A 16,771-nucleotide genomic window follows, 5' to 3' on the forward strand; every position below is an offset into this window, starting at 1 on the left:
ACCAGGCCAGGAAGGGGCGCAACCCAGGCCCAGACTCCAAGCAGGGGACCCCAACTGGGGTCCCGCCGGGGAAAGGGCGCAGGCCGGGCACAGGCTCCATGCAGGGATCCCCCACTGGGCTCCGGCCGAGGTTGGGCACTGGGCACAGACCCCCTGCAGGGGTCCCCCACTGAGGTCCGGCCGGGAAGGGCAGCGGGACCTCGAGCGCAGAGGGCCGACGTCAGGGTCTCAGCACAAGTCCGGGTCACGCGCCTCCCGCGCCTCTGAAGCCGAGCGGCTGCAGAGGGGCGCAGGGTCAAGGGCAGAGGGCGCAGGCTGAGCCCCAGGGTGCCCCCGACGCCCACGGGAACCCCGGGCCGCACCAAGTGTCAACGCCGGGTGGGATGCAACCAAAGCGAGCACCTGGTCCCCGCGGAGAACGCCCGGAGCACTCCAACCCCGGGCCCCGGGGGACCCCGCCCGACCGCCCCCTGCGCTCCAAGTCACGACCAACCCCCCGCCCCCCCCCCGTGCCCGCCGGCGTGGTTCCGCCCGCCGCGCACCGCGTTACCTAGGAGACGGGCCAGACGCGGCCGCGCCCCCGCCCCGAGGCCCTCGCTCTAGCAGACGAGCCCCCACGGCGACCCCAGAGCCTGAGGCTGGCAGGCCCGCCGGAGCCCGCCGGAGCCCGCCGGAGCCCGCCGGAGCCGCAGGCCTAGCGCGCAGGGAGCGCCGGGGATCGCCGGGCCGCCGCCGCCGCCACCGCCAGAGGAGCGTCGGCAGGCGGCGCGCCGCGCGCCCAGGCCGGGAGCCCGCCCCGCGTCGGCGTCGTTGGCAGGGCCGCGGGACCAATCGGAGCGCCAGTCCCGGGGCTACGCTCCGGCAGCGCCAGCCAATCGGCGCGCCGGCGGGCCCGTCCTGATTTGCATGGCCGGCGACCCCCTCAGCCAATTGGAACATGACTGGCGTGAAGGCCAACCAATGAGAAGCCAGTGGAGGCGTGGCCCCGGGCGTCCCACGAGGTGAAGATGCTGCAGGAGGAACCTGGCCGAGCGAGCGGGATTCGGGGGCGCTAAAGTCGCCGGGGCAGGGCGGGAAGGAAGATCCGGAGCGGGGCTACAGGATTCGGAGCTGGAGCCCCCAGGTGAGTGCGGGGGGACCCCGGCGGGCCGCGCCGTCCACTGCCGTGCGCCGGGAGAGCGGCGGCGGGCGCCCGCCAGGCCCGCGCCGATTCTCTATCTCCTCTCCCACGGCGCGTCCCCGCGCCCGCCTCCGTCCTCACCTCCTCTCCGGCGGGCTCACCTCCTTCTCCATCATCTCCCTTCCCCCATCCAGCCCGACCTTTCGGCTCCCATGCCCGACCCCTGCCCCAAACTTCGCGCCTCCCCTCGTCCCGGAGCATCCCTCCCCACCTCTGCCACCTCCCCTTCCCGCAGCCTCGCTTCCCCCTGCCCCCATCCCTCCTTCCCGTCCCCTCTCCCGGCCTCTGCGCAGCCCCATCCGAGCGCTCCCGGTCACGGACCTCCCCGTCTCGCCTCCTTGTTGCTCCTGAAGCCTCATCCTGCCTCTTGCTCCTTATCCCTGTGCCCATTCTCCCATGCATTCTGCTCCCCAGCCCCTACCTCTCTTCCCGTGCACGCTCTCCCTCCACCTTGCAGGTCCCCAGGACCTTGGCATTGCCTTCCTGCACCAGTTCCTCAGGCTCCCTACACACCAAACCCCACCCAGCCTGGTCCCTGTGCCCCTTACCCAGCTTAAGCTTTTCTCCTCTCCACACCTCCCTACCTGCTGCTGCTCCCACAGGATGCAGAGACCTAGCAGCAGCACTGCTTCCTGCTGCAGTGGCAGCAGCCCCGTACCTGCCCACCTTGCCTCTCTCCTACCCAGGCACACCCTGGCTCCGCTCCTCCTGGCATTTGTCCTGCAGGATCCCGTGGGGGACTGTGCTTGGCCTAGAGCATCCTAGGGGGTTTCAGGTGGGAAGCCCCTCAGCACCCTTTCCTGCCATCCTCCCTGGCCACCACCTCCCTCCCCACCCCACCCCCACTTTCCTGCTCAGCCTCACTTTGTGATTCAGCATTTTTGGGGTTGGAAACTTTCTTTGCTTCCTGGCATGACAGGACTTGGCTGTGGGGCTGAAGGCTGGGGGTCCTGACCCTGCAGTTTGTTTCCGTGGCCACCTTAGAAAACAGACCTGAGTTGCCTGGTGGGGACAGGGGTGGGGAACAAGGGACCCTCCAGTGAGGGTTGCCTTCTCCCTTTCATTTGTCTGTCCTGTGTTGAACCGCATCCAAGGGGAGATGACATAAGTAATAGCTCCTGGAGAAATGGGCTATTAGCATTTATGGAAATTAATACATCCACATCGGAGGAGTTAGAACACCAAGTTCAGGCCACAGCTGTCCCACTGTCTGTCATTTCAGGATTTCTTCTTTCTCTGCAACTTCTCCTCCCCCTCAAAAAACGCCATCCCCCTTTCCAATGCCAAGAGCAAGCTCCCACTCTGCTAACACATTGCAGGGTTTGGGGACCTGCGTGTAGGGAGTCCCATCTGCCCTCCTGATTATTGCTTGGAAAAGCATCCACCTGCAGAGCCAGGCTCATTTGCAGTCCCTGGGCTCCTGCCCGTGTGCCCTCTCAGTGGGGGCCCAGAGGGCATTGGCTCCCCAGATTACATCCATCCCTTGGAACACTCCAGGTGCACATCCAACCTCAATGGCACTGATGATGTTTGGGCTACAGTGCATTCCTGCCTGGAAAGCAAGCTGAGGGAGGCATCCCTTGCAAAGCTGGGTCCAGCTGCTTCTGTTTCTCTCTGCCCTGCCAGTTGCCAGATACGGTAGGCACTGCTCAGCACCCCAGGACTGAGCCAGGGCATGGGGGATAGGGGTCAAAAAAATATGAAACCCCGGTGTTGTGCTCAAAACCCTTTTGGGTCTGGATATGGAGCCTGGATGGGAAGAAATGGGCAAAAAAGCAATTGCGCACCACAAGTGTGGAAAGACGGGATACCACTTATTGCCTTGGAAGGGTCACAGCTGGCCGTGGGCACTGGGGGTGTGAGGGGCAAGTGAGCTCTGTGCATGGGACAGCTGGAGAGGCCTCACCCCATGGGGCTGGCTTTCTTTCTTTCCTTTACTTTTTCAATGATCTTCTAAACCTCAAATGATTCAGGAGGAAGTAAGTGGTACAAGTTTTGATTTGGCAGTTTCCGGTAGGGGCTCAGAAGGAGGGGGCCTCCTCCAGACTTTCCTGTTTGTTGGTACTGGGCCCATGGCAACTGGACAGCCCAGCGTGTGGCAAAGGAAGGCCTCCTCCTTTTTAGAACCAGTGTAACATGTTTCGTTTCTGGGGAGTCTGGCTGAAAGCAGCACGTGTTTTGTCCTTGACAGAAGTCCCAGTGACCTTCACGTCACCAAAGGTCCCAGAGCAAGAGTGGTTTCTCTGGATAACAGGGCAGGACAGTGGCAGCTACGCAGCATTTGAGGAAGATCGTCTCTGATGGTGTCAGAGGGCCGGAGACACAGTGCCTCCCTCCATCTCCTCTCCCAGCAGCCAGGGGGACTCACCTCATAGAGGTGAAAGGTCTTGGCCATCTTCCCCCCTAAAGGAGTCCACAGGAGGCCAAAGGCAAAGACTTCTCCAAGGTCATTCAGGGCAGGGGCAGATCCCAAATGGACCCTCTGCATCCCACTAATTGAAACACAGGTCACTTCTTGGGCTCTCCCAGGTGGAGGAAGCCAGCATCCTGTGGATGTGCCCAACCATCAGGTTTGGCTGCCTTTGGGGAAGGTTCTGGAGATGTTGCTGACATGCATAGAGGAAGCCAGTGCCCTGGGGTGTGTCTGAGTCACTGGGGAGCTGTTGAAAGTGGGGGATGCCATCAACCACAGAGAGTTCTGGTGATACCATCCTGCCCAGCCTGGCAGGTCCCCAGAGCAAGGGTGCCATGTTTCCAAAGATGTCATCAAAGAGATGGCAGGGGGCCAAGACACTGAGCAAGATGAAAGGGGAAAAGAGACTCAGGTCTCTCCTTCTGGGTTTGCACTTTAAACCTTGCTCTACATGGTGGGTCCTTGTGAATAACCCTGCAAGGTGGGCTGGTTAGCCTGGTGGAGAAACTGAAGCACAGGTACCACCTCCCCGTCCCACCAAGTTCCAGAAATGCCAGAAATCCACACACACACACATCAGATGGGTCTCAGATGCATAGGGGAGTCAGCGGTCAATCCCAGCTCCCAAGAAACATGGAAACCCACCTTTTTCAGGAAGGGAAACCCAGCACACTTAGCTCTCTACTTACTCCGTGCCCTCCCTTTCTTGGGGGCAACCCTGTGAGAAGAGGCGGTCCTTGGCAGCAGTGTCTTGGCTCAGCCTCTCTAGGCGAGGGAAAGAGAACAGGGCCTCCCCGGGAGAGAACACGCACTGGACCCAGTGGGAATGTGACCTGCCTGGTCGTACTGTCCGCCATGGGGATAGCTCGAGGCTTTCCATTCAGCCTGCCCTTGGCAGATAGGAGAGCTGCCCTGCTCGGTGGATATGAACAGCTGCCATGTCTTCTTACTCTTTGCCGCTTTCTGTGGGGCTCAGCTGAGAGCTGGCCTTTCTGTCTCTGTATACCCAGGATGAGCTCTGGCCCAGCGTCCCCCCCCCAGCCTGAGGGTCTCCATGGCCACACATCTGGCTTTCTAACTCATAGCCCTGCAGGATAGGGTCTCAGGAGGCTTTCCTGCTCTGCCAAGTGGCCACATAAGTGGTACATAACCCTGGAAACCTCAGGCATGGGGGGGGCTAGTGTGTGTCCCTCGTAGCAAAACCGAGCCCCCCAACGCTTGTCTCACCTACATCCCTGGCACCTGCCTTCCTCGATTCCCTCCTTGCAGACAGCACACTTCTCTCTCACTCCGGCACAGACACCTGCAGTGTTGGCTCTCGATGCCATGTAGGATATAGATAAAATAGGGTTGGGGCAAGGGAAGAAGCAGAGAGGGGGACTGTCTCCCTCAGCTTCACACCCTCACCTCAGATTCAGTTAGGCATCTCCTCTGAGGACATCTTAGGCCCTGGCTGCTGGGCAGTTGAGGTCTGTGTTCCAACTAGAGGCCGAAAGCCAGGCACGTCTTTTTTCTCAGATCCCTGTGCTGAGTTCAAGACAAACCAGCCATCCCAGGGCCAGTTTCCACAGTAAATGAGCAGCTTCCTGGGTCCCCTAAACACTAGGTCTTATCCACAAGGTCTCTGTCACCACTCTGGCCTGTGGCCCTTGGTGGGGAGTTAGCTCTGCATCTCCCCCGTTTCTCGATTGGCAGAATGAGACTGTGAATCAAATCATCAGGCCAATCCCTGTCTCATAGCAGGTGCCAATCAGTGTCGTCTACCCCCTCACCCGCCGCTTCCAATCATGGACTGAACCCAAACAATCGCCCTACCTGGAACCCAGGTGGCTCCCCAGAAAGCTCAAGCCATGACTCAGGTCCCCTTTTGAGTGACTTTATGGGCTTCCACAGCACTCCTCAGAATAGGATGCCTGTTCTTAGGGGACAGCCTGGGAGAGCCCAGCCAACTGCTTTTGGGGGGGTGGCTGTTGCCATTGGTCTGTAGAGAAGAGCCTCCCGGTGAATGGAGGGACATCACCCTGTCCCCCCAGACCTCAGGACTCCTGGAGGGCAGGTCACCCCGTCTGGCCCCTGTCTGCACACCTGCATACCCGTGCGGTGGCCCACGGGCACCAAGGGCTACGGAGCCACCTCCAAGCGCGTCCACTCCCCTTCACACAGTATGCTTTCCCATGCCCTCCGTTGGCAGCTGTGTGATCTTGCAGAGCAAACGCCAACCCTGATGTCCACAAGCTGTCCAGTGCAGCCAGGGGCAGAAGGATCTGCAGTTCTGGCTGGGAGCCTTGGTATCTTGAATGCTCCATAGTGGTGGGGGCTTCTCTGGATATAGTGCCCCCCCTTCTAGATGGAGGAGAGTCAGACATAGCTAAAAGGCACGGACAAGGTGATTCTGATCCTCCAGCTCCACTGGCAGCTCTGCCTATAGTGAGACCACAGAGCGGGGAATCTTGGGGGCTCTGGGGGTTCTGTGGCCCCCTACATGCCAAGCCAGAACCACTGAGAGCTGTGCCCAGACACAGTCTCCCAAGGACCGGGAGCAGCTCAGCAAGCTCTGTCTTCGGCCAGCACTGGTCCAGGGGTTCCGAGACCCCACTGTGAGAAAGTCGTGCCAGCTTGAAAGTCTTTCCCTTTCTGATTATCCAGGAGCTTCCTGCTTGTTCTGATTATCGGGGAGCTTCCCACCTTTGCTTTTCCTGGGGGTAGCTTTGATCAGTGGAGGCTCTGATGAGAAGGGCTTTGCTGGAGTTTCCTCAATTCTCAGGAACGTTCTACCTGAGAACGTTTTGTAATCTTCAAACCTCAAATCGTGCTTTTTTTTAAGATATTATTTATTTATTCATGAGAGACAGAGAGAGAGGCAGAAACACAGGCAGAGGGGGGAGAAGCAGTCTCCCTGTGGGGATCCCCGATGCGGGACTTGATCCCAGGACCCCAGGATCACAACCTGAGCCAAAGGCAGACGCTCAACCACTGTGCCACCCAGGCGCCCCTCATGCTCTTGTCTTGACAAGCATGGCAGGATGCTGTTGTTACTAGTGTTGGAACGAGGTTTGGTTTGGTTTGGTGAGGCTGATGGCCCGAGCACTTGCCTGATGGGATACGGAGGAAGCTGGAGCCCTGCAAAGGAGCAGGATCTGTCACTCTGTCTCATCCTATGGCATCTCCCTCCCCTGTCTCCATGGTCTCCCTCCCCACCTCTGCTCATGGCTTCCTCTCCCTACCCCGGGGGTATTGCCTTTCCCTCTCTACCAGAAGGTATTTCTAGTCACCCTGGCCAGGAGGTATTCAGGCGTCAGGGACAGGAGGCCTGGAGCCATCTCTGCCCCTCCTGCAAAGAACACCCGATGCCCAGAAAAGGAATTGCAAATCCCAACCAAAAATCACTACCTTTCTATATGTCCACAGGCATGCTTTGACTTCCCTGAAGTAGCAGACACCTCCCCATTTATACCTGCCTGTTGAAAAAAGGAAGTGAGGGGTGTCTGGAGACCAGCCAGGGCACTTTGGAGGTGCCCGGGATGCTGCCTCACTGGGCTTTTCCTTTATCCTGAAAGATGGGTTTGGGAGAGAGTGCCAGGGCATAGGGCATGCAGAGCATCTCCCACAGGATGTGGACCCACTGTCCTAACAAAAGGGTTTGTTCAGATGAGATGCGTCAACCATCCCAGGCCCAAGGTTGCAGCCCAAGAGTCTCTGGCTGCACATAGGAGACCCTGTGCTCCCAGCCCTGACCTGGCTTTGTGCAGGTGAGGCCTGTGCTGGGGACTCACCCATTCCTCCACTGCCCCTGGGGAGGTGCAGATGGTGTCATAGTCGGTGCAGGGAAGACGCGGGGTTCAGAACATGTAGCTGCCACTTGGGCAACCACAGAAGTGTCTGCAGGCCAGGCAGGCCAGGCAGGCACCGCAGTGGCATGCATCCTATGTGGTCAGGAAGAGGTGAGGCTGAAGCCAGGCCTGAGGCCAGTGGGGCTGCAAGGAGTGTCAGAGGGAGATAGGACGGGCAGGGCAGGGAGAGCTGCATGTAAAAAGTGCAGAGATGGCAAGGGGTCCTGGGGTGACCTCAGGGGAAGGACGCTGGGCTAAGCGAGGAAACTTCTTGAGGGGCTGCTCATCTTTAGAAGGTGTTTCCTGTCTCCTGTGGGGCTGAGCTGGGTCAGTCATGCGTCTTGGGGAGAGTGAAGCTGACCAGGTTCCACCAGCCGCCCCCAGCCCTGCCCTGCGGGTCCCTCAGGGGACCCTGAGCTTCTCCACCTGCCATAGTTACACCACCTTCCCAAACACACACATGATGGGCTGGGCTCTCACTCCCTGCCTCACCCATGGTAGGAAGATTCTGGCAAAGCCTGCAGGGTGCCACAGAGAAGGTTGCGGGGGGGGGGGGGGGGGGAAGGGTTTTTCCCCACCCTCCTGCAGCCTGGTAACCATGGAAACCAGTAGGGAACTACCAGAGGTGCCCAGCCACCTGCTGGGCTGTATGGGTGCCCAGGGCCTGGCTGGGCCCCACAGCAAGCCTGTGTGGGTTCCTGGGTAGCAGCCCATGTGAGCAGTAGGAGGGGTGGCAGCAGGTGCAGCCCCAAGCTCTCACCCAGTGCTCTGCAAGCACAGACATCAGAGGCCAAAGGGCCCTTCCGCCAGCCCTTCAAGGGGACAAGAGGGTTCCTGTCCCCCACCTCAGGCAGACTGCCTGGTCTCTATAACAGCCTCAATGTGAGCAGACACTTGAACGGATACCAGGCTTCATTTCATCTGGCATTGCTTCTCCAACCAGTGGGAAAGTCCCTTCAGGCCCCTCACTCTGGTGCCCTGTAGTCCCGCAACCTCATTTCAGAGAGGAGGAACCAAGGTCAGGGAAGAATCAAGTTGTTGGCAGAGCTGGGTGGGGTCACAGTGCTGCTCTGGACCCCCATGCTGGCATCCTGTAGGTATCTGCACTCCACAGTGGTCATGGTCACTCCTTGACCACATGCCTGTGAGGATGGGGCATATCTGTGTGTCACCGCCCGACCCCCAGCTGAGCCCTCAGGCAGACACATGCCAGAAGCAGGCTCTCAGCCACGATCCGGTATAGAGGACTCTCCCAGAAAGCAGAGCAGCATCGGAAATGGCACATGAAGCTCCTGTTTACCCAGTTGGAGGCATCCTTTGCCACACGGGTAAGGGGTGTGGAAACACAGCCCAAGGATGCGTGACTGCCACCTGACTTAGAATGGTCAGAGAAGGGAATCCTCTGGGCAGAAACCAAACCTCATGCCACGGTCCCAGAACCCTGCTCCATGCATGAGACTGTCCATTGTGGGGGTCCCCAAAATGGGGATGTCCATTTTGCATCCCCAACCCACTCCCTGAGCCAGACAGCCTGCGCCAGGGGAACGTTCCTGTCGCTGTATTGGTGAACTTGTGAGTACAAAGGACAGGGCCAGGGGCATCCACTCACCTGGCCCAGCCTGACTCCAAACTCCTGAATGCATACAGTCCTTTGAAGCCAGCACCCTCCACACGTCAGAGACCAGCCTCAGTGTCCCAGTCCCTCACAGTGTCTTTGTCGGGGCTCAGCTGCAGAGAGCAGTGAACACCACTGTCCAGATGAGTCCGAAAGTGCTTTGTGAGGCAGGGCTTAGGTATGAAGTCATGCCCTCGCCCAGCACTGCTCTGTGGGCTCCCCTTCTGCCCATTCCTCCCTGCTGGAAATGTCCAGAGGCCCTACTTGGGGAAGTTGACCTGCAATGTCCTTACCACCTCATGAGCTTTGGGTCCTTAAGCTGAATCATGGGACCAAGCCTGGGCTCCTTGGGCCAGACAAAGGCCACCCTCACTGCAGTCTCCCTGACTTCATCTCCCCCATGCTGGCTACTGACCAGTGGATTCTCCCCAAAGTGTCTCACCCACCATTGGATCCGGGGAGCAATCCTGGCATACCCTGAACAACAGGCAGGGCCCCAGGGAGGTCAGGGCAGTCACAACCTCTGGGTCCTGACACCTAGCCAGAAATGGCAGCAGTGGGGACTTGGCCTAGTGTGCCAAGACAACATGGTCCTCGGGCTAGTGTCACTAGCCAGTGACCACAGCCTCCAGCTGCCTGGCATCTAAATGGACAGCCTCTGTCCTGCAGCCCCTCAGCCTCCCTGGATAGACCACAGGTTCAGTGCCCAGCAGCCAGGATGCCGCTCATGTTTATACAGCCAAGCCACTTAATTACGCAGAGATAATTCCTCCTAACTGAAGCAACTGTCCCAGGGCATTAAGATTGAGTGGTCCCAGGTGGCAGGCCATGGTCCCATGAGCATATTTGCTGGGGAGCTGGGAGCTGCCAGGGGGAAGCCTGAACAGCTGAAAGCCTTTTGTCCCACTGTGAGAAGGAGCAGACACTTCGTGTGATGCTGGAAGATGATGATGATGACACTGGTGATGATGGGGGTGGGGATGACAAGGATGGTGGTGATGATGATGATGGGGTGGGGATGGTCGTGGTAATGGGGATGATGGTGGTGGTGGTGATGAGGATGGTGGTGATGATAGGGATGGAGTGATGGGGATGGTGGTGGTAATGATGGTGATGATGATGATGATGGGATGGAGATGGTGGTAAGTGATGGAGATAATGGTGGTGGTGATGAGGGGGATGATGATGGTGGTGATGATTGTAATGATGATGATGATGGGGTTAATGGTGAGGATGACAGCAGCAATGCTTGTTCTCACTGTCTCTATTTATACCAAAACTGCCATTTGTTCCATCACAGATCTTTGTCAAGCCCCTACTTAAACCTGACCTGCATTTACTCTTAATCCTCCAGCCAACCCAGGATTAGGTAATATGATCTTCATGGAGGTGAATGGGCACTCTGCCTTCCCTCGGGTTGTGCAACCAAAGGACAGAGCTAGAGCATGACCTCAGAGGACTCACCATCCTATGGCCCGGACCAACCTCATTAGCAGGGCAGATGCATAGTCCTAGCCTCACTCCTGGGCTGGGGTCATCAGGATCCCTCCTAATGGGATTCCTTCCCCAAGAAGGAGCAGCCTGGCCCCCAGCTGGCCATCCTTGCTGCAGCTCTGTGGATAAGGAGCAGCGCTAGCAAAACCCCCTGTGGGATTCCCATGTTGCCAGTGGAGCCTTCCCTGCCTTGTTCACACAGGCGCTATACCCCAGAAAGGGGGACTGAATCTGAATCTGCAGCAGGAAGAGTGTGGTCAGGAAGAGGGACCCCCTCCCCCCTCACCTGCCTGCTTTCCCTTTTGCCCGCAGAGATGTGGGCATCCCTCATTCATGAGCAATTTCCCACACGAAGCAATGGTCACTATGAGCAACCATGATATATTCCATCATTCACTTAAGCGTCATTTCCTTAGGGACTTCGCAGTTATAGTGATGTGTGTGTACATCTAAGTTTACTTGTTCTCTTAAGCCTTTAGAATATGTTTATAAGTAGGATTTCTGGGTCCCGGGCTGTGGACCTGTATTACCCTAGTTGTTTGCCCAGAAGTAGCAACAGCTCAGTGGAGTAGCTCCATTGTAACCTCACCGCCAATGAGTATTTCCATTTAAAAAAATTTTTCCTGTTAATTATGATTGCAAAGGTGCAGTGCCTGGTGGCTTGCTTTTGCATGGCTTTTAATTCAGCAGAGCCTCTAATGGATGTGATGGGGTAAAGCTGGCTTTCACATTGCTGGTGTAGTGCTGCACGGGCAGGATATTAATCTTTCATGCCTCCATCATGTGGTGCTGGGACGTAATCCTCTTTGAAACCATTTGTTATTTATTCTTACAGTCCCCTGGAGAGCAGAGAGAACCCCAAGAGCCTGATCACAGATGCTAATGCAGGGAGAGCTGCAGAAATATCCCTACAGACTCCTCCTCCCCACCAAGGTGTGGAGCTAAGCCAGAGCTGGGGACACAAGGCTCCAGCCCCCCACCCCCACAAAGGGGCTCTTCCCCCAAGAGAAGGCCATTCTCTGCCTCCCCTACAGCCTGCTGACATTACAGGGTTTAAAAGGTTAGGTGGGTTTGTTAGTTCCCTAGCACTACCAGAACAGGTCACCGCAAACCGGATGGCTCAAAACAGCCATATCGATTCTCTCCCAGCCCTGGAGGCTAAAAGTCTGAAATCAAGGTGTGGGCAGGACTGGTTCTCTTTGCAGGTTCTGATCTGCGCAGGCCTCTCTCACAGCTCTGGTCCTGCCAGTCATCCTCAGCATTCCCTGGTTTGTCGACATCTGCCTGCACCTTCACATCCCCTTCTTTCCCTGTCTGCATCATCTTCTCTTCTTATAAAGACACCTGTCATCAGATTTAGGGCTCTCCCCTCCAATCCAGCATGACCTCATCACTGGGTCCTTACTTTAACTACCCCTGCAAGGAGCCTTTTACCATATAAGGTCATATTCATAGGTGCCAGGGATTAATATTCTGAGATATAGACAGGTGGTGCACCACGAAACCCACTCCAGTGGGTTTCTGCCACTGACACCCACCCCCTTCCCCCTCCAGAGAGTTCTATGACTCTCTTTCTAGTCTGCTGTTTATTTTCCCCTTGGCAAAGATTACACATCAGGTGTCGTAGGCTCAAGTGAGAGTTCACAAGGACACTGGAGTGGGGGCGGGCAGTGTTGTCAAAGTTACACCTGGAACTGGGGCTTTGTGCTCTCAAGCATGGGGTCTCCCCAGCCACATCCGCTGACCTACTTGGAAGGTAGACCCCCCACTCCCCACCCCCACCCACCCCCCAGTCTTGGCTCAGCAGTGGCTCAGCAGCCTGGAGAGCATGTAGGAAGCCCAAGCCCTCCTACTGGAGCTCACCTGAGGGTGACAGGGTGAGCAGGTAAGACAGGGCGATGTATCTATGCAGGATGGATGGTAGGCCCTCAGGTAAACCCTCTTTTTAGGATGCCAGCTTGTGCCTCCCCCTGGCAGGGATAGGCTTGTGCTACAGACTTCAGGGGGCCCCAGATCTGTCAGACATGCTGCTTGGCCAGCATCCTTCTCAGCCTTTCTGCTTCCCCTTTGCAACTGGAACCAGGATCTGTCCCCCCAACTTCCAAGGTTGCTATTAAAATACATCTAAAGTGCAAAGATAAGAGCTACAGTCCAGGGACCCGGCCCCCACTGTGTGTGCATCAGCACAAGATCATTGTAGACAGCCAGCAACCATGCTAAGCATAGGGAGGAGGCCTGGCTGGACATGAGGGCTGGAGTGTCCCAGGATGGCCTGGCCAGGGGTAAGAGGCTCCCATCCCCACAGCCCAGGACCAGCCTTCCCTGCCCCACTCCCCATGTTGCTTCAGAAACTCACATCAGCCATCAAGATGGCAGCACCCACCGCCCCGCAAGCAGGCTGCACTGCCTGGTCACTACATGGGGAATCCCCCCACCCAGCAAATGGGTTCATGCAGGGCTCCAGAGAGGAAGAGACCCCAGCTACATCTGGGGGAGGGCCAGGTGTCCAGCTGCTTGGTAGCATAGGATGATGGCAGTGTGGCCACTTCAAATGAACAGACTGTCTCTGAAATTGGGCATGTGAGAACCAGGATGCTGGCCTCTCTCCTTCTCCCATCCTGGGGTATAAGCAGTTAAAAACCACCCCTCTGCCCAGGAAGCTTGGAGCAGCTCCATCCATCCGTGGAGCTGGGCTACCTCTGCTACCTCCTGTGTCAGCTGCTCTGACTGCTGAGTCAGGCTCTGAGATGTGGTAATGAGTGATCATGGCTGTTACCACCAGCAAGGTTGCTTGTTTTCTTCCCATCTCTGGAACTCTATGTTTTTCTGCCTCAGCTCAGTTAAGATAACGATCGTTTGTGAGAAGAGACAGTGTTTATGTTCTCTTATTGTGCATGTTCCAAAACGAGGGGGGGGGAAGCCAGGCCCTCCTTCAAGGACACTCTCACCATCACAGGGGGCTGGGGGTGGGGTGGCCAGCCCCTTGGTTCATTGATTACCCCACTTAGAAGTGGATTCGGAGGTTCCATCTGTGATGTGCCAGCCAGGTACTCAGTATCACTGCAGCTGCAGCTGCGGGGCGGGAGGGGCCGGAGAGGCTAAAGCCGCGGTGGCCACAGGGTGCCCTCAGCTCCATGCAGCCTGCGGGTGCTGCCTAGAGTCCCCCAGGATTGCATGGCTGCCCCCATGGGAGCTGGTGAGTGTGGAGGGCCAGGAACTGCTGCCTCATCCAGGATCCCCCACTAGCACCAGGGAGGAGGGAATCCTAGAGGTGAGCCATTGCAACCTGCAGATTTTCTACTCAGTGTAAAAGGCAGAGCTTGGGTTTCAGGAGGGAAATGGTCTCCTCTAGTCCTGCTGCAGGAAGCTGCACTCCCACCCAGTGCAGGACAGCCAGCACCAGGGACAGATCTCCTTTGCTTCCCATTCATAATCTATAAGAACCTCTTCCCCCTATAGGACCAGACCAGCTGGCCCTGACACCAGGATGGGGGAGAAACACTGCCTGCCCAACGCTATGATCTCATGCTGTGTGTAACCCTTGTCTCCCCTTGAGCCATGGGGGAGGGGCTGCCCCTTGGGGACTCAGGCCTTGGCCTTCCTAGTGGGGAGATGCCTGTGGCCTTGATTGTGGCAGGTTCCCCAGAGGGAGGCACTGGGGCAGCCCTGCCGTTCCACTGGGAGTGGCTGCAGCAAGAGCTGTAGAGACAGGTAATTTGGCCATGGCCAGGGCCCAGAGGGAAGAAAGCAAAAGTGCCCTTGGGCACACTTCATCCCCAGGGAGGTAGGAACCGACCCCCCTGCCTCCCTCCAGAAGTGTGGGACATGCTCTCTAAGTCTGTCTGAAATGTGCTGCAGCTGGATGTTCACTTCCCCTGAACACAAGCCTGAGGGTCTAGGTGGCATTGTGTTGTTCTCAAGTCCTTCTGGCCACCCAACACCCCTGTGGCGATCCAGGACTCCTGGTCTTCACCTACTCTGTTGGCATCTGTTTTTTAGAGCACCAAGAGGTGGCCCTAGGGGTGGTCTGGGATGCCAGGGCCTTCCACACGTGGGATGCTTAGCACTGCCCACCTGGCCCAAACATGATGGAGCGTCTGGCCTGTGCAAGGGCAGACCTTTCCCCGGTATCTCTGGGTACATGAGTGACAGCAGACTGTGGGTCACCTGGCTGATAGGTGGAGTGGGCCCATGTGTGTGCACACATGTGTGAGTGTGTATGTGTGTGTGTGTGTGTGCACACACGTCCCTTTGGATGTGCTTCCATACCTAGACACCCCGCCCCCAGAGCTTCTCGCCAGGGCTGGCCTGGAACACACAATCCGCCAGAGTTCTGCTCTCTCCCTGGATCCTCTTGATAAACTTCCTGTAAGGTGAGAAACCCTGACACGGTTTCACAAAAGGGAATGTAAAATTAGTTTCAAAGGAAAGCAAGAACTGCATGATGTCCTGGGATTCACATTTGCCCTGGGGCTCTGCTCTGGAGGCTACATTCCTTTTCCTGGGATTGTTGGGATGAGACTTTGCCAGAATGTCAGGGACACTGTCTCGCACTCAGCTCTCTGTCTGTCTCTCAGTCTTTGGCAAGATTTCCCACACTGCAGTCACTGGCCTTCCATCTGAGGATTTGGGTCATGTGTGTGCACTACCAGCCCAATTTCTGACATTATAGTATTTTTTCTTTTAGTCAGTTTTTTTCTTAAATAAGCTTATTTGGAAATTCAGCTTGCTTGCAGCCCCTCTAGTAAAGAGAAATCCAGCATCACTTGTCATAATTTTGAGGTAACTAGAAGAGAAGTAGGTAGATACTGGATTCAAGAACCATCTCAAGTGTGACCAGGGCATGTCCCTGCCTTAGGGAATGTGAGACAAGCCCTTGCTTGTCTGCTGGCGATTCAGTGGTGTGCCACCTGTCCCTCCTGCTCCAGTCATCCCCACCCCCCTAGGTCACAGGAAGGCTATTTGCATTCTCAAGGGCAAGGTGAGGCATCCCTCCTGCCCCTGCTCAGGTGAATACAAGAGACAAGGAAGCCTTGGGGGCATTAGCCCCATCTATCCCAGATTTCCTTGGATTTGAGCTGGTTAGGCAGTTACTGGGGAAAGGGTGCCCAGAAGCTGCGCTGGCATTCAAGTGTCAAAGACTTAAGCCAGAAAGCTACAGAATTCTGAGTGTTGGCCTGTCCCAGCTCTTTGCCTCCTAGAGTTGTGTGACTCTAGGTAGGTCCCTCAGAAGACACAGATAGGAGGTGCCTGGATGGCTTATTTGGTTGAGCGTCCAACTCTTGATTGCGGCTCAAGGCCATGAGATCGAGCCCCGTGCCAGGCTCCATAATCAGTGCTGAGCCTGCTGGAGATTCTTCTTCTCCCTCTGCCCCTCCTCATGCTCATGCACACCCTCTTTTTCTCTCCCTCTCTCTCTAAAATAAATAAACAAAGCTTAAAAAAAAAAAAGATGCAGATGGTAACAGTTAGGGATGGAAAGTGCAAACTCGCTCCTCGCTGCCTCCCACCCCCAGGGTCACCCTGAAAATACTGTGGGGGGATCCGTCTAGGCTTGGGAACCAGCTCTGCACTGATGCCCGAGGCTGATGAAGTCTGACAGATGAGGAGTTGTAGCAGTCCCCCAAGACAACAGCAAGAACAAAGACAGGGCTGCCATGGGCCTGAGGGAAGAGGTAAGCAGGGTGCCCAAAGTCAGGTTTTTTCCCTGCAGGAAAAAAGATGTAGGCAGGCCTGAAAGTAAGTGTGCAGGAGACCCAGAGAAGAGATAGCTGGAAAAGTAGACAGGGCGAGTCATGAGTGGTTCGGCACGCCAAGCTGAGGTGCTTGGGCCTGATGCTCATGGCCCCGGGCAGCTATTGAGGGCTTTAGAGAAAGGCGTGATGGGGTAGATCCATGGGTGAGCACTAGGAATGGGACTCTGGTGACAGGTGGACGACTGTAGTCCAGGCAGGAGCTCCCAAGGCCAGCTGTGGAAATGGGCAAGAGAGGAAATGTTCCAGGGATAGCTAGGTGGACGGAGCCAACAGGCAGCTGAGAGTATGAACCTAGAGCTCAGGGCAGAGAGGAGAGGGAGGCACAGCTAGCTGTGGGGCTCATGGGGCTGAAGCTCAGAGGGGGCCAAGGAAATGCCCTGGAGGGTCATCCAGGGGGCAGTTTCCACAAGCAGATCACTGAAAGCAAGAATGCTTGGAGGAGGAGGAGCCAGCCCAGGGTGGAGGTGGTGCTGGTGACGGAGT

General features: G+C 56.8%; 2 protein-coding genes across 13 annotated transcripts in view; one reads left to right on the plus strand and one right to left on the minus strand.

Annotated features, from left to right (window-relative positions):
* NPHP4 (nephrocystin 4) overlaps positions 1-767 on the minus strand; it is a 116,751-nt gene extending 115,984 nt beyond the window's left edge. For 6 of the 7 annotated variants that reach the window (XM_041772535.1, XM_041772532.1, XM_041772537.1 and 3 more), the window contains exon 1: positions 551-767. The gene's annotated coding sequence lies outside the window, so the exon portion shown is untranslated. Of the gene's footprint in view, positions 1-542 lie in introns of all 7 variants that reach the window. The other variant, XM_041772531.1, reaches the window with a different exon arrangement.
* Positions 768-1,022: 255 nt separating this feature from the next.
* KCNAB2 (potassium voltage-gated channel subfamily A regulatory beta subunit 2) overlaps positions 1,023-16,771 on the plus strand; it is an 84,348-nt gene continuing 68,599 nt past the window's right edge. For all 6 annotated transcript variants that reach the window (XM_041773124.1, XM_041773126.1, XM_041773125.1 and 3 more), the window contains exon 1: positions 1,023-1,123. The gene's annotated coding sequence lies outside the window, so the exon portion shown is untranslated. The remainder of the gene's footprint in view (positions 1,124-16,771) is intronic.

This window comes from Vulpes lagopus, chromosome 10 (genome assembly GCF_018345385.1).
Source record: "Vulpes lagopus strain Blue_001 chromosome 10, ASM1834538v1, whole genome shotgun sequence".
Lineage (NCBI taxonomy): Eukaryota > Metazoa > Chordata > Mammalia > Carnivora > Canidae > Vulpes > Vulpes lagopus.